The sequence below is a fragment of the Sciurus vulgaris genome (genome assembly GCF_902686455.1).
Source record: "Sciurus vulgaris genome assembly, chromosome: 2".
Taxonomy (NCBI): domain Eukaryota; kingdom Metazoa; phylum Chordata; class Mammalia; order Rodentia; family Sciuridae; genus Sciurus; species Sciurus vulgaris.
The window spans coordinates 66766549-66788010 of NC_136462.1; the positions used below are offsets into that span (position 1 = coordinate 66766549).

Sequence of the window (21462 nt, forward strand, 5' to 3'; positions counted from 1 at the left end):
CAAGAGAAATTATTTAAGGGAAAAAATCCTAAGAAATTTCTGACAAAGTAATAAAACTAAAAGTGACCATACCAAGAAAAGGTACAATTAGGGTTTGCTGTGATAAACATCACTACAGTAGTAGTCTCCCCATTAATCTGTGGTATCACTTTTTATTTCTTTATTTTGGGGTACTGGAATTAAACCCAGGGGCACTTAACTAATGAGTCACATTCCCAGCCCTTTTATTTTGAGACAAGATCTCGCTACATTGTTTAGGGCCTCACTAAATTGCTGAAGTTAGCCTTGATCTTGACATTCTCCTACCTCAGCCTCCAGAGTCACTGAGATTACCATCCATGTGCCACCATGCCCAGATGTAATATTATTTTCTATGGTTTTATTAACCTGTGGTCAATTCTGGTACAAAAATATTAATTGAAAAATTCCATAAACAAACAATTCATAAGTTTTAATTTGTGTATCATTCTGAGTAGCATGGTGAAATCTTGTGATTGGAGGACCAAAAGGGACACTGTCCATCCCAAGCTGCACATCACTGCCACATGTGGAAGCTTCTGGAGCAAAACACAGACCAGAAGAGTTCACCAAACATTCTGCAAATCTTAAAACACATGAGTCAAACATTCATGACATTTTTTTGTGTACCTACCACATGTCAAACACTGTGATGGATGTTGAGGTTTTGAAAGCAAAGAACATGCCCTGTTATCAAGGATCTTAGATTAGATAACTGCAATTGTGTGATTGGTGCTATGACAGAGATGACAGCAGGATGCATTGACAGCACACAGGAGGGGCCAAGTGCCCAGACCTAAGAAGTCTTGATGGGGGTGAGTAGGTGGGTTATGGAAGACCTCCTGGAAAAGACTCCCCAAACTGACAAGTTCAGGCAAGAAATAAGAAGACAACCTAAAGAAGCAATATGTACAAAGGCACCAAGCCATGGTCACAGCACAAGTTTGTACTAGTTGGTAGACTGAGTACTTTCTACTTCAAAATCATGTTGATATCTAATTAAACCCAAAAAAACAAACAAAATCACTGGTAACCATAAGACAGGTTCTCACTAAAGTTCCTTAAGGCCTCATTAAATTGCTGAGACTCACTTTGAACTTGAGATCCTCCTGCCTCAGTCTCCCATGTTGCAGGGATTACAAACATGCACCACACACCCCCAACTTTCACTTTCATTTTTGAAGAGGCTTTATCTCTGTTAATAAAGACGTGGAAAGTTGGCAAGGTATGTAGAGAAAATAACAAGTGTAATTAAGCTTGAAATTTGGCATCAGAAAACTTGGGTTTGACTTTTACTAGCTGTGAATTTATAATGGGCAAATTTCTTGACTCCTCTGTTTCTATTTCTGTAAAAGGAAAATAATAGTTTATATAGAACTGTTGTGATGATTAAATAAGGTAACATATACATATGGTACTCAGAAGAGTTACTGCATATGAAGAATTCTTCTTAATATGTTAGTTAAAACAAGGAAAAAGAGCATGGTGGCTCACATCTCTAATTCAGGGGACTTGGAGGCTGTGGCAGGAGGATTCCAAGTTCAAGGCCAGTCTGAACAACTTAGTAAGACTCTTAAAAATGAAAACAGCTGGGGCTGGGGAGATAGCTCAGTTGGTAAAGTGCTTGCCTTACAAGCACAGGGCCCTGGGTTCAATCCCCAGCACTGCAAAAAAAAAAAAAAAAAAAAAAAAAAAAAAAAAAAAAAAAAAAATTGAAAAGAGCTGGGAACTTAACTCAATGGTAAAGTGCCCCATGGTGCAATCCCTAGTACTCAACAAAAAACACAACAACAACAACAAACTAGGAAAAAGAAGACAATGGGGGCCTTGAATAAATTAACTGGAAATTTGATAATAGCTTTAATGTGGAGGGGGCCTGAACCCAGGAGAACTTTACCACTGAGTTACTTCCCCAGTACCTTCTAATTTTTAATTTGAGACAGGGCCTGCTAGGTTGCTGAGACTGGCCTCAACTCGCAATTCTCCTGCTTCAGCCTCCCAAATTGCTGGGATGACAAGCATGTGCCACCATGCCCAGCTTATAATAAGTTAATATTTCTGAATGAATGACAGAAAAACTAGTTTGAGCTATAGGAAAATCTAAGAAATGTTACTTGCTGATTCTGTACATGGAGTTATGGCACAATTAACATGTCAATCATGTTTTGTCTTCTATTATAGACATTTTTTTTTTCCTTCTGGTTTAAAGGATGGAGACTATGCTTCTTTCGCCTTTGTAGTCTCTTCTTTTTTGGTGCTGGGGACAGAACTCAGGCCCTTGTACATGCTAGGCAAATGCTCTTAACGACTGAGCTATATATTCCTATAGCTGCACCTAGTATAGGTCTTTAGAACAAGGAGAATATAAAAATATTTAATGAGTAAAATGATTAGAATGTTCAGATCAATGTAGCTGGGGTAAGTGGAAACAGCTAAATAAATTTAATATCTTCATGGCAGAGCATCTTAAAAATATATGAAAATCATGTTTAAGAGGAAATTTTGTGACTAAGGAGGCAGGAATCTTATGTATATCTTCAATTTGAGCCCATAAAATTAAACGTTAAATCTCGTGGTCTCAATGATCTATTTTTTTTTTTTTTCAGTAGAAAAAGTTTTTTTTTTTTCCTCATTTCTTTCACAGATCATCTCCCAACATCACTTTCCAGTAACATGACCATGTGACAAAAATATTACCTTTACCAAAGGTTTAAAGAGGAAAAAAAAATTTGAAGACAGGTAAGTAAGCAGAGTACAACCTAAAAATATAAGCTGCTCCTCTGCAGGAAGTTTTTTTGTGGTTGCTAGATAAAAGGAGATAATGGATACTATTTGTGAAATACAAAGCTCAATTAACTATACATGATATACATATTCAGTAGCTCAAAATTTAATGAACCAATTCAATAAATAATCTTAGAATGCCCTTGCTTTATTTTCAAAGCAGAATTTTTGTTGTTATTGCCTCAGTGCAGTAATGAAATGATTAGGTGGTTTTTTAGTTTGTTTGTTTTTTTGATACTAGGTATTTACCCAAGGGCACTTTACCACTGAAATACATCTCCAGCTCTTTTTATTTTTTTATTTTGAGACTTGGTTTTGCTAAGTTGTTGAGGCTGGCCTTAAATTTGTCATCCTCCTACTTCAGCCTCCCAAGTCACTGGGACCATAGCCAAAATGATCAGTTCTATTAAAAGAATACCTCTTTCAACCTCTCAGTTTGGCATGACCATCCATTCAGTTAAACACACCAGTGTCTTGGTGTCATCCTTGATTGTGTTCTCTCATTCACACTTTCCCCATCTGGTTCATTACCATATTCTCTTAGACCAAAATCTGAATGTTATTAATGTAAATCAAACTGAGTAAGGTTCAAATTCATATAACATGTAACTTCTTCGCTGGTAGAGACTAGTTCTAAGAAAGTACAAAGCATTTTACTATGTAAAATTACTTTTTAATTTATTCTAAAAGAAACCCAGAAAGCACTAAAAATATCAATTATGAGTATCTGTATGGCTTCTCATGTAACAGGTAAACAGTAATTGGTGACTTAAATTCAGAAGACGATTGTGTTTTAAGTCCATTTTTCCCCAGGTATATTTTGAAGGACTAATATATCCTTTAAGATATTTGATTAGGGGGCTGGGATTGTGACTCAGTGGTAGAGTGCTTGCCTAGCATGTATGAGGCACTGGGTTTGATTCTCAGCACCACATACAAAAAAGTAATTTTAAAGGTTCATCAACAACTAATAAAAATATTTTTAAAAAGATATTTGGTGAAAAATTTCCATAATGAAATAATATATCCTCTTTTGGAAAATATCTGCATACAATGTATTCTTTGGTATGGAATGTATACTTCCATTTTGAAGCTAATCAATTCCTCAACATGTGTTGGCCTTTATCAATTTCCACATTCTCAGTTACCTTACAACTTCAGTCATACTCCTTTGCTCCTGCACAGTCAGCTGCAACCCCTCATCTGGATCTTTTTCATTTGTCTTCAAACACCATCATTTGACCACATACCTTATCCCCCTTCCAGATGGTGATCTATTTCTGTTCTTTTTATATTCTCAACTTTCTTCACTCCTCAACTCACTGCAATCTGGTTGCTGGCCCCTTCACCTGCACAGATCACTCTATGGTTACCAATCATCTCTATACAACAAAATCTAGTGACATTTCCTGATCTTTCTTCCCTGTGATATTTCTGCAACATTTTACGATACTGCAGAGTCCCTTTTAAAACATGTTTCCCAGGGCTACTATAAGTACTCTTCTAGATTACCTCCAACCTTTGAAGCCATTACTTTGTCTCCTTTGCAAGTTTATCATCTTCTGCACAAAAGTACTGGAGTTCCTTCGAGCTCAGTTTGAGAATTGTTCCTCTCTCATTCCACACAGCTTAACACTCACATGCTTTTGAGTTAAAATTTTCTCTCTTCTGCTCAGTGCCCTCTTCTGAACTCTACGTCAATATGTCCACTACCTATTAAGTGTCTGCTTTTACTACCCTAAAGGCATCAAACTCAACATATCTAAAGCCAGCCTCCTAAATCTTCCTTCTAGACCTCTTTCAACCTCTCAGGTTGGCATCACCATCCATCCAGTTAAACACACCAGTGTCTTGGAGTCATCCTTGATTGTGTTCTCTCATTCATACTTTCCTCATCATCTTTATTTGAAGATTCATTCCCTTGCCATCTAGTCATAGTCTCTCCCTCTCTAAATCTTTTTGTCTTTCTGTGCTACATTCTGGTTGAATTTCTCAATATTAACTTCCATTTCATAAATTCTCTTTCACTGTGGCCAGTCTTGACTTTGTCATGTCTATTTCAATGGCTATTTTTAATTCAAGATTTCTAATTGATTCTTTCAAATATCCGTTTCTTTTCACTTCTGCCTTTTTTTGTCCCATGTTTTCTTGCTTATATGAAATTTATTCATTTGTATCTGAGCATATTAAGCATACTTTAAAATATTTGAAACTTTCTTAAGAATTTATTTCATCTCTAAATTCTTGTTTTAATTGTTCATTTTGTTGGTTGTCTTTCTTAGCATTAATTTCTTTCCATTTTGGAATTTTGGTTTGCAGACTTTTTTCATTTGAGAGAGATCTTTATTTATTTCTCTCTTTCATATTCTCTCTTAATTTCCTAAAAGTTTAGGGTTACTCTCCTTCCTGGTTCCTAAGTCCTGCATTGACATGAGGTCTGTCACAGATCTAGTCACTGGCAAGTTGCTACACACTATCTTATGTCTGAATTCCTGGGATTTATAAGTAGTTACAAGCAATACCTCAAAGGGTAGTTAAAAATATTCTTATTTACCACAGTCTGTGTTGTCATTTTGAGAAGCTCCACTCTTACTTCAACTTTAAGCAATAAATTTAACTTTGCCCCCTTCTCATGTGGCATACAATTAGTCTCCAAAGCAGTTGAATTCCCCACCTCCATTCTTGTTCCAAGACTCAGAACTAAGCAGGCCTACGGTTCTGGCCCTACTCAAGGCCCTGCCTTGCCCTATACTGGGGATGTAACTGAGAACACTACCACTAAACTATATCCCCAGTCCTTTTCATTTTTTATTTTGAGGCAGTCTCCTTAAGTTGTTGAGGCTGGCCTTGAACTTGCAATTCTCCTGCCTCAGTCTCCTTAGTAGTTGGAATTACAGGCACGTGCCACTATGTCTTGCTCTACTCAAGATTTTATATTTCCAATGTTTTATTTTTGATGTGGCAATAATTTGTTTTATTTTTCTACATTTCATCTATCATTGCTACATATTTGGTACAGAGATGGTTATATCAAAATGTGAACTTATGGAACCATCCCCAGTATATTCCACCCAACACTGGAGGCCTGGAAGCTGAGAGGTACTGCAACCAGCTCTGGGTCCTAGCCACAAAGGCTGGCAGTTAGGTCAGGAACAAAAAGACAGTGGACTTAACAACCCCCCAGCCCTCAACACAAGGGTTACACATTCAAAAATAAATAATAAGAAAGAAAATTCACTCCTGCTAACAGTTTTGACCACTTCAGTGGAAATAAGTCCTTTATTTCCCATTAAGACTTTTTTCTCATATCATTTTTTCCTCTGTACCCCCACCACTTTTTTTCTCTTCTTTTTAGAAAAATTTAACTTAAATTTTTTAAAAAACATTTCATCGCTTTTTACTTTTCTCTATTCTGAAAGATTTGGGGTACGTGTTAATGTGCGTGCATGCATACACCTGTGTATGGTGTATTCTCACCATGCAGACAGGTTAAAAAATACATGTACCTAAATATAATTTTACTTCATTTTACTTACTTTCTTCTGCACCTATTTATTATTTAGCCTTGGTTTGACTTATGCAGAATAAAATTATACATGGATTTGAGTTATTTTGATCTTATATTTGCTTGTTTATTTGTATCTTGGATTTTGTCCCTCTTATTGTCCCTTCACTCTTCCCATACTAATAGTCAAATTTTCCTGTTCCCTATTCCTTGCTTTCATTTTTTAATTACTTTTAATTATTTTTTATTCCTCCTTCTTTACAGTCAATATATGCTACCTATTCTCTTGCCTCTTCTCTGTTCCCTTTTTTAAATGTTTCAACCTTTTTCTCACCTTCCTAACCGATTTCGCTTCACTTAAGAAACTGTAATCCCACTATCTAATAGAATAATATAGTTTATGTAATTCCTACTCCATTCATGCTACCAAGATTATTAATACAGTGGATGATGTCATAGACACCTGCTGTCTAATGCCTGATCTAGTTCACAGTTTTTTATTGGTACTGATACTAAATACTGAACCTATTGTTATGGTTTGGATGTGAGGTGTCTCCCAAAAACTCATATGCAAGACAATGCAAAAAGGTTCAGAGAAGAAGTGATGGAGTTAACCCAAATGATTGAGTTAACCCAATCAGTGAATTGATCACCTGATGGACTGTGGTAATTAAAGGCACATGGGGCACTGGGGGCATGGCTCTGGGGTACATATTTATATCTGGCAAAAGGAGATCTTGCTCTCTCTCTCTCTCTCTGCTTCCTGATGATCATGTGAGCTGATTCTCTCTGCCATTCTTTTGCCAAGTTATTCTGCCTCACCTGGGTGAGACCTGAGGAATATAATCAGCTGTCTATGTATAAGACACCTCTGAAACTGTTAAGCCCTCAAATAAAATTTTCCTCCTCTACAGTAGTTCTGTTGGGTTCTTTTAGTCAACAGCAGTGAAAAAACTAACTAATAAACCCGTCAGTCCTATATAGATAGTAACTAAGTGTTACGGATGTCAGAGTAGACACTGAATATTTATCTTAAGGCAATACATCTGTTGCTAACATTAGTGCTAGCTCCCTACTTCCTCTAAGAGTGGCTGGAAAGTGACTGGGACTTTCCAATCACTGGAAAGTTCACATAGTAGAGATCTTCCTGCTAAGCAACTCAGTCAAGTAACAGTGAATCTCACCCCACACATTAACTTGTCCTGCTTGATTCTCAACATTATTACTACACATAGAATTGGGAGACAAAAATTCCAAACCAAAAAACCAGACCCCAGGGAGAAACAACAGGAGGTGACCTCAGGTTCCAACCCTGGACATCAACATCAAAACTAGAGAGAAGTCCCAGAACAAAAAAGATAACTACACAAAAGGACAAAAGGAAGAAAAATCCATTCCAACTGATGCACAAGCCCAAATCCTCTGAAAATGTGAGAAAATAGGCAAATCTCCCCCCAAAATTCACAATACCCCAACAAAGGATTCCATGGATATGTGGAATTATGTGAAAGTACAGAGAAAGAATATTAAAAAAATATTATTAAAATGTTCAGTGAACTAAAAGAAGATATAAGATATGAATTAGGAGGGCAAATACAGGGGATGAAAGACCATTTCAATAAAGAAATAGAGATAATGAAAAGAAACCAATCAGAACTCCTAGAAATGAAAGAGAAAGTGAATCAAATTTAAAAATCCTCTGAAAGCATTACCAATAGATTATGTAGAACACAGAACTTCAGGCCTTGAAGTTGAACTTGAACTTGAATACTCAGTGTGAAAAAAAGGGATTAAAAAAAAAAAACAACTAGGATCAGAATATAGAAGAACTCTGGGATAGCCATTGATGCAACAAATCTGAGAGTCACTGGGATAGAAGAAAACATGGAGACACAGGCTAAAGGCATTAAGAAAATGTTCAATGAGACAGTAACAGGGACATGTTCCATATCAGATATTAGACAGATATCCACATACAGGAGACATCCAGGACCCCAAAGAGACAAGATCAGAAGAGATATCATAATCAAAATGTCTTACATAAATAAAGGGAAAGAATATTAAAAACTATAAGAGAAAAACATCACATCACATTTGGAGCCAATCCAATAAGGCTCAATATATTTTTTTAATTTAACCTTTATGTTTTACTTATTTGCTTTTTATGTGGTGCTGCGGATTGAACCCCGTGCCTCCCCCATCCAAGGCAAGTGCTCTTTCACTGAGCTACAACCCCAGCCCAAGGCTCAATCTTGACTTCTTAACTCAGACTCTAAAATCAAGGAGAGCCTGGAATGATATTCCAAACTCTAAAAGAAAACAATTGTTAGCCAAGATTGTTATATCCAGTAAAACTCTTTTTCAAAACTGATGAGGAAATAAAAACTTTCCATGACAAGGGTAAACTAAAATAACTCATGACTACCAAGCCAGCACTACAAAGAACACTCAAAGATAAACTGCCTACAGGGGAACCCAAAAATAAACCCTGAAGCTCCCAAACAGATGAAGATCACTAGAAGAGCAACTAACTAAATGAAAATCAAGACAGAATTAAATATAGCAAGCAAACTAATATGGCAGGAAACTACAAACACATAATAACACTGAATGTAAATGGTTTCAACTCCCCAATTAAAAGGCACAGGTTAGCAGAATGGATCAAAAAACAAGATCCAACTATGTACTGCTTGCAAGAAACTCACCTTGTAAGCAAGGCTGAAATAAAAAAGGGTAGAAAAAAATATTTCATGTGCGTGGAGTCTGAAAACAAGCAGGGGTTACTATTCTCATATCTGACAAAGCAGATTTCAAGCAAAAATTAATTAGAGGAGAAAAAGAAGGTCACTATATCCTGGTAAAGGGAACAATCCAACTAGAAGACATAATGATAGTAAATATATATGTCCTGAATGTCAGTGGACCTAAATATATTAATCAATAACAACAATCAACACTTCTTAACATGAAATCCCAGAAAGACCCTAATACAATAATATTGGGAGTTTTCAACACACCTCTTACAACAACAGACAGGTCATCCACACATATTAAATCAATAAGGGTATTACAGACTTAAATAGTACTTAAATCAAATGGACCTAATAGACATCTACAGAATATCTTACCCCAAAACCACTGAATTTACCTTCTTCTTAGCAATTCATAGAACCTTTTCCAAAAAAGACCATATGTAGGTCACAATGTAAGTATTAACAAATAAAAAAAAAATTGGTATTATTGCATGCATCCTATTGGACCATAAGGGAATGAAACTATAAATCAACAGCAAGAAAAATAACAGAAACCACATAAAAACATGGGGATTAAACAATACTGTTTTAAATGAAGAATGGATCGTAGAATAAATGAGAGAAGAAATTAAAAAATTCTTAGAAACAAATGAGAACATAGATATAACATATCAAAATTTCTGGTACAGTATGAAAGCAGAATTAAAATAACATTTATTGCATCTAGAACCTACATTAAAAAACTAGAGAGTCCAAACAATTAAGTGTATGCCCCATGGCCTTAAAAGGAAAAATAAGCTGATTGCAAAATCAGTAGAAGATGGGAAATAATTAAGAACAGAGTCAAAAATAAATAGAGAATAAAGATATACATAGGATCAATAAAACAGTTCTTTGCAAAGATATATAATATTGATGAAACCCTAGCCAAACTAACCAAAAGAAAGAGAGAAGACCCAAATCAACAGAATTAGAGATAAAAAAAAAAAAAAGACATCACTACAGACACTTGTGAAATCCAAAGGATCATCAGAAACTATTTCAAAAATTCATACTCAAAAAAACTGGAAAATCTAGAAGACACTGACAAATTTCTAGACACACATGACCTGTCCAAATTGAACCAGGAAGATATTAAAAAACCTACACAGACCAATATCAAGTAAAGAAATTGAAAGAGCAATTAAAAGCTACCAAAAGAGCCAGGCATGGTGGCACATACCTGTAATCCCAGCAGCTCGGGAGGCTGAGGCAGGAGAATCACAAGTTCAAGGATGGCCTCAAGGAACTTAGTGAGGCGCTAAGCAACTTAGTGAGACCCTGTTTCAAAATAAAAAATAAAAAGTACTGGGGATGTGGCTCAGGGTTTAAGCACTGCTGGGTTCGATCCCTGGTACAGAGGGTGGTGGGGGGCAGGGACAAAGCCTATCAACGAAAAAAGCCAAGGACCAGATGGATTTTCAGCTGAGTTTTACCAGACCTTTAAAACAGAAATAACACCAGTCTTTCTCAAATTAGTCCATGATATTGAAAGGGAGGGAAGACTCTCAAATATATTCGATGAAGACAGGATAACCTTAATACCAAAACCAGACAAAGATTCATCCAGGAAAGAGAACTATGGACCAATATCCCTGATGAACATAGATGTAAAAATCCTTAATAAAATATTAGCAAAGCTCCTTCAAACACACATCAAGAGACCACCACAGTGGTGCATGCCTATAATCTCAGTGGCTAGGGAGACTAAGGCAGGAGGATCACAAGTTCAAAGTCAGCCTCAGCAACTTAGAGAGCCCCTGAGTAACTCAGTGAAATCTTTGTTCTAAATAAAATATAAAAAAGGTACTGGGGATGTGGTTCAGTGGTTAAGCACCCTAGGTTCAGTCGCTGGTGCCAAAAAACAAAAACAAAAGCATATCAAGATAATAAACCATTATCAACTGTGTTTTACCCCAGGGATACAAAGTTGGTTCAACATACACAAATCAACAAATATGATTCACTGCTTCAGTAGAATTAAGGAAAAGGATCATATAATCTTCTCAATACATGCAGAAAAGGCCTTTGATAAATCCAGCAACCATTCATGTTAAAAACATTGAAAAATTTGGGATAGAAGAAACTTATTTCAACATTATAAAGGATATATATGATAAACCCAAAGCCAACACATACAGAATGAAGAAAAAGTGAAAACTTTTCCTCTAAAATCAGAAACAAGACAAAGATATCTACTCTCTCCACTTTTATTCAATATAGTTCTTAAAACTGTAGCCAGAGCAATCAGGCAAGAGAAGGAAATTAAATAGATACAAATATGGAAAGAAGTCAAACTATTTATGTTTGCTAGTGAGATAAGCCTAAATCTAGAAGACCCCAAAAACTTCAGCAGATGACTTTTAGGGCAAGATACAAGACCAATGCTCAGAAATCAATAGCCTTCCTTCCTATACTCCGACAGTGATTCTGCTGAGAAAGAAATAAGGAAGACTATCCCATTCACAGTAACTTCAAAAAATAAAATATTTGCAAATTAATCTAACCAAGGAGGTGAAAGATCTCCACAATGGAAATTATACACACTGAAGAAAAAAACTGAAGAAGACCTCAGAAAATGCAGAGACCTTCCATGTTCTTGGATAGGCACAATTAATATTATCAAAATGGCCATATTGCCAAAAGCAATATACAAATCAATGTGATCTCCATCAAAAGATTAATGACATTCTTCACAGAACTAAAAAAAAAAATAGTTCTAATATTTATTTACAAGAATAAGAGATCCAGAATAGCCATAGCAATTCTGAGCAAAAAGAGCAATGCACGAATCATCACAATACTCAATCTCAAATTAAACTACAAAGGTATGTAATACCCAAATCAGCATGGTACTGGCATCAAAACTGACAATGAAGATCAATGGAGTAGAAGAGAAGACACAGACACAAACTCCCATACTTAAAATAATATGACACATGCCAAAAATATATGTTGGTGAAAAAACAGCCTTTTTAACAAGCGGTGCTGGGAAAACTGGGTATCCATATGTAAAAGAATGAAACCAGATCCCTTTCACTCTGCACAAAAGTCAAATCAAATGGATCAAAGACTTAGGAATTAGGACAAGGGTTGTGGTTCTGTGGGTTTGATTCTCAGCACCACATATAAATAAATGAATAAAAATAAAGGTCTATCAACATCTTAAAAAAAAAAAAAAAAAAAGACTTGGGAAATTAAGACCAGAAACCTTACAACTGCTAGAAAAAACAAATGATCAGGCACTGACTTCCTCAATATGACCCCTAAATCTCAAAAATTAAAACCAAGGATCAGTAAGTGGAAAGCCATCAAATTAAAAAGCTTCTGGCCAGACATGGTGTGCACACCTTTAATCCCAGCATCTTGGGAGGCTGAGGCAGGAGAATCGTGAGTTCAAAGTTACCCTCAGCAAAAAAAGCCAGTCGTTAAGCAACTCAGTAAGACCCTGTTTCTAAATGTAATACAAAATAGGGCTGGGGATGTGGTTCAGTGGTAGAGTACCTCCAAGTTCAATCCTCCGTACACCCTTCCCCTCCAAAAAGCTTCTGCATAGTAATGGAAATGATTAAGAGAAAGAAGAGAGAGACTTCAGAATGGGAGAAAATCTTTGCCAGCTGCTCCTCTGAAAGGGCATTAATATCCAGAATATGTAAAGAACTCAAAAAACTAAACACCAGAATAACCAAGTCAATAAATGGGCAAATGATCAAAACATACATTTCTCCAAAGAAGAAATATTAAAATGGCCAATAAGTAGATGAAACAATATTCAACATGATTAGCAATCAGGGAAACATAAATCAAAACCAGATAAGGATTTCATCTCTCTCCAGTTAGAATGACAATCATCAAGGATACACATAATAATAAATTGCTGACAAGGATGTGGGGGATAAAGGTATACTAATATGTGGGAAGCCATCCTTATCTAACAGAATCAAACGGATCCCTGTCTAGATCCCCTAAGAGAATGGCTCACCTAACTCCACCCTATCCTGTCCATCAAAGAAGAAGCTCCTCCCGGTCTAGGCCCCCTTTACCTGTGTGTCTATAAATAAAAGAGAGTTGGGTTGCTCCATGTTGTTAGAGGTCAGAGCCTCTAACAACATCTAACACCCCCTCTCATTTTTTAAAAAGAGTATTGGCTCTTGTGTGTTTATTGAGTAGATAAGCTTATGGGTAATTGATTGATGAACAGTCAACATCATCCTCTAGCAGTTAACCCTTTTCTCATCCACACGAGAAGTGGCTGAGAGACTCCCACACTCATACGTTGTTGGCAGGTTGCACAAATTAATGCAACCATTCTGGAAAGTAGTATGGAGATTCCTCAAAAAACTAGGAATGGAATCACCACATAACCCAGTTATCCCACTCCTTGGTATTTATCCAAAAGAACTAAAATCAGACCAGGTGCGGTGGCACACACCTGTAATCCCAGCAGCTCAGGAGACTGAGGCAGGAGAATCACAGGTCTGAAGTCAGCATCAGCAATTTAGTGAGGTTGTAAGCAACCTAATGAGCCCTTTCTTAAAATAAAAAATAAAAAGGGCTGCCGATGTGGTTCAGTGGTTAAGCACCCCTGGGGGTTCAGTCTCTGGTGCTTACCAACCAACCAACCAACCAACCAACCAACCAACCAACCAACCAACCAACCAAGAAAGAACTAAATCAGCATACTATTATCAATATAGCCACTATAATGTTTATAGCAGGACAATTCACAATAGCCAAATTATGGAATCAGCACAGATGCCCATTAATAGATGAATGGATTAAGAAAATGTGCTATTTATATACAATGGAGTTTTACTCAGCCATAAAGAAGAATGACATTATGGCACTTATTAGGAAAAGCACAGAAATGGAGCGTATCATGCTAAGTGAAATTAGCAGACTCAGAAAATCAAGAGTCAAATGTTTTCTCTCATATGTGGAAGGTAGAGAAAAATAAGGGAAAGAAGGCAGTGGGGATGGTATACATACTTATGGGAAAGATTTGTGGAGTAGAATAAGATGATAGGGAAGGAGGAGGGACAGAAAAGGGAAAGAAATGCTGAATGAATTGAGCAAAATCAGTTTATGATATGGCTTAATATTCTTTAGAGTTGCAGAAATGACCTGTGAGGGAACTAGAGGTGACTTGGGATAGAGGTGGGAAGCTCACAGAGAGGTTAATATTATTGAGTCCTTATCTACTATAATAGATTGCTGATAAATTAAGAAAGATACATTAAGGAATGATAATAAGAGCAATTTATATGAATAAATAAGAAAAACACATGAGTGTACAAAAGCAGAGTGGATAAAAGTCCCCCAAAGGCGCACTTATTAAAGGCTAGGCCCACATCCTGTGGTGATATTGAGAGTCAGTGGAAACTTCAGAAGGAGGACCCTAGTGTAAGTGAGATTCCTGGGACCATGCCCTTAGGGGGGACATTGGGGACCTGCTACCTCCTCCTCCACTCTCTTTGCTTCTCGGCTGCAATGGAATGACAGCTTCCCCTATCACAGGCTCCCACTGTGATACACTGTCTTGCCACAGGCCCAAAGACAATGCAGTCAAGCAACCATGGACTGAAATCTCTGAAACTGTGAACCAAAATAAACCTTTCCTGTTGTAAGTTGCTTGTTTCAGTTTTGCCACTGTGATGGAAGGCTGACTAGCACAGATGATGACTGTTAAGTTACCCCAAGAAGTAGAACTGAAGTGAGGAAATTACCAGAAGCCAAGAATATTGCTTTTCCTTGTAAGTGTTTCTACACCATTTGACCTATTAAATCATATTAAACACATATATGTATATATATATACATGTGTATATATATACATATATGTATTTACAAATATGTACATACATTAATGCAAATATTAATAAAATTGTCTTCAGAAGCTTCAATCACAAATTATTTGAGAGGCTGCATTGATCCTTTAGTGGTTCTTTGGTGTGGACATTCAATATCCTCAGTATTTTCGCATCATGGGGGTAATTTTTCAGTCACTCCAAACCTCCTTGGAAGCTATCTTTTGTCTATTTCATAGAGTAATCTATTGCTAAATGAAAAACAAAAAGCAAAAAGAAATGAGGGGAAATAACTTCTTCTTACTGCAGAATTGCATATACTCAGGAAGAATTGTAATTCTTAGCCTTCAAATTTATTTCAAATGAAGCAAACTATTGATTACTTAGAATTCAGTGTTGTACATGATAAGGGGGGAGAAGAGAAGAACAGAGGTTCATTGGATCAGACAAAGAGGAATGAAGGGAAGGGAGTGGGGAGGGGATTAGGGAAGACAGTGGAATGAACCAGACATAACTTGCCTACCTTTATATATGAATACTTGACCAGTGTAACTCCACATCAAGTACAATCACAAGAATGGGAGCCTAATTAGAATAAGTTATATTCCATGTATGTATAATATGTCAAAATCACTCTACTGTCCTGTATAACTAAAAAGAACAAATAAATTTTAAAAAGAAAAAAAGTCAGTTTATGTGCATATATAAATATACCACAGGGAATTTTACCTTTATGTATATGTATAAAGCAGCAATCATAAATAAATAAATAAATGAGCAAAGAGAAGGTCAGTAGAGCAGAGGAAGGAGAATGAGGGGAGAAAGGAGGGGAAGGAAAGTAGAGGTGGAGGGGAAGGGCACTGAAACAGAGTAAATCAAATTCCATGTATACATGATTTTGTCTGAATGAACCCAACTACTATGTATAACTCTAATGCTCCAATAAAAAAAAGAAAGTGACTATGATATAATGAAACTCCACGAACAAATTGTATAGTAAACCAAAACTTTTATTGAGTGATATTAAACGAAGGTTTGGTTGTTTTTTGTATGTTGTGTTAAATTAAAAATAACACATGGAGGGGACAAAGGATATATTTTAGTTTCAAAGGTGGCACGGATATAAATAAAACTCTAATCATGATATAGTTATACTGTCTACTATTAAATCTTAGAATATCCTAACTTCCAAGAGGAATGGCAAGATTGAGAGCTTAAACTTAGAAGAGTTCTTTGAGGAGGGGAAGAGTTTCAGTGGGTCAATAAAGAGCAGGTGGAGGGCTGGGGTTGTGGCTTAGTGGTAGAGTGCTCACCTTGCACGTGTGAGGCACAGGGCTTGATCCTCAGCACCACATAAAGATAATAAATAAAATAAAGGTATTTTATTGATCCAAAACTAAAAATATTTTAAAAAGAAGAGAGGGTGGAGGTGGTCCCTACTGGAGCTAAGAAACTACGGTTCAGTGGCTATAACAGCACTTTCAGTTGGAGACCATGCCACATACCAGGGTAAATCTGGAGAGGCGTGTGTTAGTCAGTAGTTTTTTGTTGTTATGACCAAAATACCTGACAAGAACCACTCAGAGAAGGAAAGGTTCATTTTTGGCTTATGATTTCAGAGGTTTAGTCCATGATGTGCTTGAATAAGGCTTAAAGTGAGGCAGAACATCAGGGTGGAAGGGTGTGGTGGAGGAACACTGCATATCTCATGGCAACCAGAAAACAGAGAAAGGGGAAGGAAAGGGGCACAGAGAAGATGAACCCTTTCAGGGCATGCCCCCAGTGACCCACCTCCAGCAGTCACATCCCACCTGCCTAAAGTTACTACCCACTTAGTCCATTCAAACTACAATGGGCTGATTAGGTCATAGCTCCCAGAATCCAATAATTTTATCCTTGAATATTACTGCATTAATACAGGAGCTTTTGGGAGGCACCTGATATCCAAACCATAACAAGAGGTTTCTTTGAATTGGCAGGGCTAAGTATTTGCATGGATTGGTGAATAAACAGAGACAAAGGGCACAAAGATAAGTAATCTCAGGGCACAGGCTCAGAGGGTACAAAATAGAAAATCCAATGGTGAATTGGGGGTGTAGCTCAGTGATAAAGAGCTTGCCTAGCATGCATGAGGTCCTATGTTCCATCCTCAGCACTGCCAAAAAAGAAATAGAAAGAGAAAACCCAATGGATATTCAAGAAGAAAGAAATCAATGGAAAAGTAGCAGAACAAAGACACAATGGGAAAAATTCTCATATATCCCTTCTATAGCAACATTAAAACAGCTGTATGTCTTTTTATGCAAAATACATAAATGGTCTCTACCTACAATGTATTTATAACCTTAATAATGAGAAGTCTTATATGCTTAAAATAACTGTCAGAGAATTCCAAGGAATCTTCAAATGCTGATATGATCATTGCAATTACATAGAATAAATGGGCAGAAATGCCAATTTCACCAGTTCAGGTCAATCAATAAGAAATACAGGTACAACTAAACAAAATGTAAAATAAACATTTGAGTGCATCAAGTATAGAAAAAAATTCTCATATTTTAAAACATTTCAAATCACGGAAAGGTTAAGTTCTAGTTTTTATTATTTTTTTGCATTTTTACCAAGTCTAAAAACAATCTTTAAATTTCCAGATTATAAAAAAAGCTTGTTATTAAAAAAAGTCTAACACTATTCAAATACATAATATTGGAAGTCAATGTTCTATATAATCTTCCCTTTTGGAGGGAAATAGTGTCATCAGTTAGATTATATCCACTATTTGATTATCTGAGACATAGTAACAGAAGAACTACTCTGAATAAGTTTATACTAATTATTTCAATTTCTTCTTTTACCTAAAACTCTATTGTTAAGGAAACAAAATCAAAATATGTGCTGATCCTCCAAAACAAGCAACCCACAAACAAGATTAATCCCTCAAACCAAAGCAAAACAAGGTGACTAGGTAAAAGGGACAGAAACAAACATTACTGAATTTTGAAAATGTAGTAAAAGGAGAAAAATACTAACATTTCCTCTAATTGCCCTTAGTTTAAAAAAAAAAAAAAAAAAAAAGGATAGTACTTTCTTCTTTCAAAAAAACCTACCTAATTACCTATGCATTTTTTTTTTTTTAAAGGTACCAAGAACTGAACTCAGGGGCACTCAACCACTGAGCCACATGCCCACCACTATTTTGTATTTTATTTAGAGACAGGGTCTCACTGAGTTGCTTAGTGCCTCACTTTTGCTGAGGCTGGCTTTGAACTTGTGACCCTCCTGCCTCAGCCACTCAAGTCGCTGGGATTACAGGTGTGTGCCATAGCACTTGGCATTACTGAATTTTAACTTTTGTTTGCTTTTTTGTGCAGTACTGGGAATTGAATCCAGGGGCACTCTACCACTGGGCTATATTTGCAGACCTTTTTATTTTCCTATTTTGAGACAGGGTCTTTCTAAGTTTTACCAAGGTTGGCCTGAACTTGTAATTCTCCTTCATCAGCCTCCTGGGGCTGGTATTACAGGTGTGCACCACTGCACTGTCTGTACTTTACCTTTAGAAAAAAATGTACGAAATGAGGCATCTATACTATAGCGCCAAAAGTAAGAAAGTGCTAAACAAGCAAAAAATACCTACAAGGGATGACATGCCAAAAAGGCACAGAATCTAATCAAAGCTCCCAATGGCCAAAGCTAGAACAATTTGAACAGCAGGAAAATAAAGTAGTATAAGGTTATAACCTAAAGCATTAAAAAATATTCATGAGCTCATACTATTATAAATTACTTAGTAGATAAATAAGAGTGAGAAGGGACAAATTTCCTGTGCAGAATTCCAAGTAATTTATGCAAATATAGTTCTGTGTTACTTAAATAACAGGTACACATTCTAAGAAATGCACTGTTAGGTGATTTTGCCATTATGTGGACATCACAGAGTATACAAAACAAATTAATACAGCTATGACATCTTTGGTTATATAATTTTCAACGCTGTATATGTAGTCCTTCCTTAGAAGAAACATTGTTACATAGCTCATGATTATTCTCTGCTCTCAAGGAAGCAGAGTTTAATTCCCTCAGTTCTTCAAGTGAGGGCTGCATATAGAGACTTCCTTCTGAAGTATGGAAAGGAATAAAACAAAAACCTTTTCATTAACAAACTTGACAAACAGGTCCTCAGTCAGGTGATCAAGATTAGCAACAATAGTGCAAAGTCATGTTGATCAGATGTACTGTTGATATGATGTGATGAGAATGGCACCTTGTATCTATGGTCTTCCTTTCCAAACTCCACAAGTTCATTCTCACCAGGAGAAAAATGTATGATTCCCAGTTAAGGGACATTCTACTAAATACCTGATCAGTACATCCCCAAACTGTCAAGGTTCGTCAAATTTTCTAATAAAATGTCACCATGATAAGGAGACTAAAGAGACATTATGACTAGATGTAAAGTGGTATACTGGTGAACTACTGGAAAATAAAAAAGACAGAAGGTGAAAACTAAGGAGATCTCAAAAAAGAATGGACTTTAGTTTTAATAATGTGACAGTACTGGCTCGTTATTTGTGACAAATGTATCATTAAAATAAGATGTTAAAGACAGAAAAAACTAGATATAGGCCATATGGAAGTCTCTTTACTATCTTTGCAATTTTTCCACAGATCTAAAACTATTCTGAAATTAAAACCTTATTCTGAAAATTCTAAAATCTACAAGGAAAAATATATCTTGGATATATTCCATCTCCATCTTTTTCTTCTCTTTCTTTCTTTGTGTGTGTGTGTGTGTGTGTGGTGATGGGGCATGGAATAGGGGATTGAACCCAGAGTGGCTCTATTACTGAGCTACATCCCCTGCCCTGTTTGTTTAAATTTTGAGACAGGTCTTGCTAAATTGCCCAGGCCAGACTTGAACTTAGAATTGTTCTACCTCAGCCTCCTGAGAAGCTGGAATTTCAGGCGTGTGCCACTGGACCCAATTAACTCTTTCTGAATTAACAAAAATAATTTTGGGCTGGGGATATAGCTCAGTTGGTAGAGTGCTTGCCTCACAAACACAAGGCCCTGGGTTCAATCCCCAGCACTGCAAATAATAATAATTTACTATTAATAAAAAAGAACACTATTTAAATGAGATAAGATTAAAGCTGCCATTTTTCAATTGAATAAATGCACTGGACATGGTGGCATGGAGAGAAGGATACTGGGATTGAACACAGTACTTTACAACTGAGCTATACTCCCAGTTCTTCATATTTTTTTATTTTGAGAGAGGGTCTCACCAAATAGTTCAGGTTGGCCTCAGACTCACAAACCTCCTGTCTTAGCCTCCCAAGTTGCTGGGATTACAGGTGTGCACCACTCCCCCTGGTGAATGCATTTTGACTGACAAAATGAAACAACACTAGCTTTAAGGTTAATCTTATTTTTTCTCTTTTCTACAACTTATTCTAACCTCTGACAAACTTAAATTTCTAAACAGGTCATGTAACTGATTTCTTCACCAAATATATTTTTAGACAGGAACAGTGGTGCATGCCTGTAATTTCAGCAGCTCAGGAGGCTGAGGTAGGAGGATTGTAAGTTCCAAGCCAGCCTCAGCAACTTAGCAAGGCTTAGCAACTTAGCAAAACCCTTTCTCTAAATAAAATATAAAAAGGCACTGGGGATGTGGGGTTCAACCCCTGGTACCAAAAAGAAAAAAGGAAAAAAATTCAAAGTATCTAAAATGCTAAAGTATGTTAACTCCCCTCTGCCATGGTACTGTACTCCTGATTCTTACTGCCTCGGTCAATATTAAAACCATGAACAGGATAAATCATGAACAGAACTCGTGGTTAAAGACATTATAATGTGTGGGTGTATATGTATAGGTGTAAGGGAGAACCTGGGTAAAGTAAAACAGATGAGAAAATTTTCAAGAGAGATTCCTGCCATCCATAATATAATTTGCAATGATCTTTGGAGAGAGATTATAATTGTAAAGTTTGTATTTAGATTAATTCTATTACTTTACATATACAAGCAATTTCTAGTTATTTAGGGTTCAGATAAGACTAAACAAGGAGGAAAACACTCCACGGATAAAAGATGTCAGGCTGAGTTTGTAAGCATCTTTTTAAGATTGAAGAAATAGTATTATCTCAGCCCATTTGTGCTGCTGTAACAAAATACCTGAGACTAGGTACTTTATAAAGAACAGAAATTTATATTTACTCAAAGTTTAGAGGCTGGGAAGTTCAGGATCAAGGTAGGGGAAGGTTCAGTGTCAGGTGAGGGCACCTGACAATCTCTACTTCCAAGATGAAGACCTGCATGCTATCTCCTCAAATAGTGGAAGGGACAGAAGAGCAAAAGGAGATGAACTCACTTACTCAAGCCTTTCTATAAGGTTGCTATAATCCCATGAGGGCAAAGTCTTCAAGGCCTAATCACTTCCTAAAAATGTCACCCTAAATACTGGTGCACTAGGGATTAAGTTTCAACATGAATTTTGGAGGGGAAACAAACATTCAAACTATATAGCAAGTGCCCACTGTAATTATTTAAC

The 21462-nt window shown here is 36.5% G+C and overlaps 1 protein-coding gene and 1 long non-coding RNA gene across 3 annotated transcripts in view; both read right to left on the reverse strand.

The window, feature by feature from the left end:
* Positions 1-21462, reverse strand: part of PRORP (protein only RNase P catalytic subunit) — a 148066-nt gene that overhangs the window by 56687 nt on the left and 69917 nt on the right. The window lies entirely within an intron of this gene.
* Positions 2939-13723, reverse strand: LOC306649584. Its single transcript, XR_013760663.1, has 2 exons — positions 4690-13723; positions 2939-3321 (listed from the first exon to the last, which is right to left on the reverse strand). It is a non-coding gene; the product is annotated as an uncharacterized lncRNA (long non-coding RNA).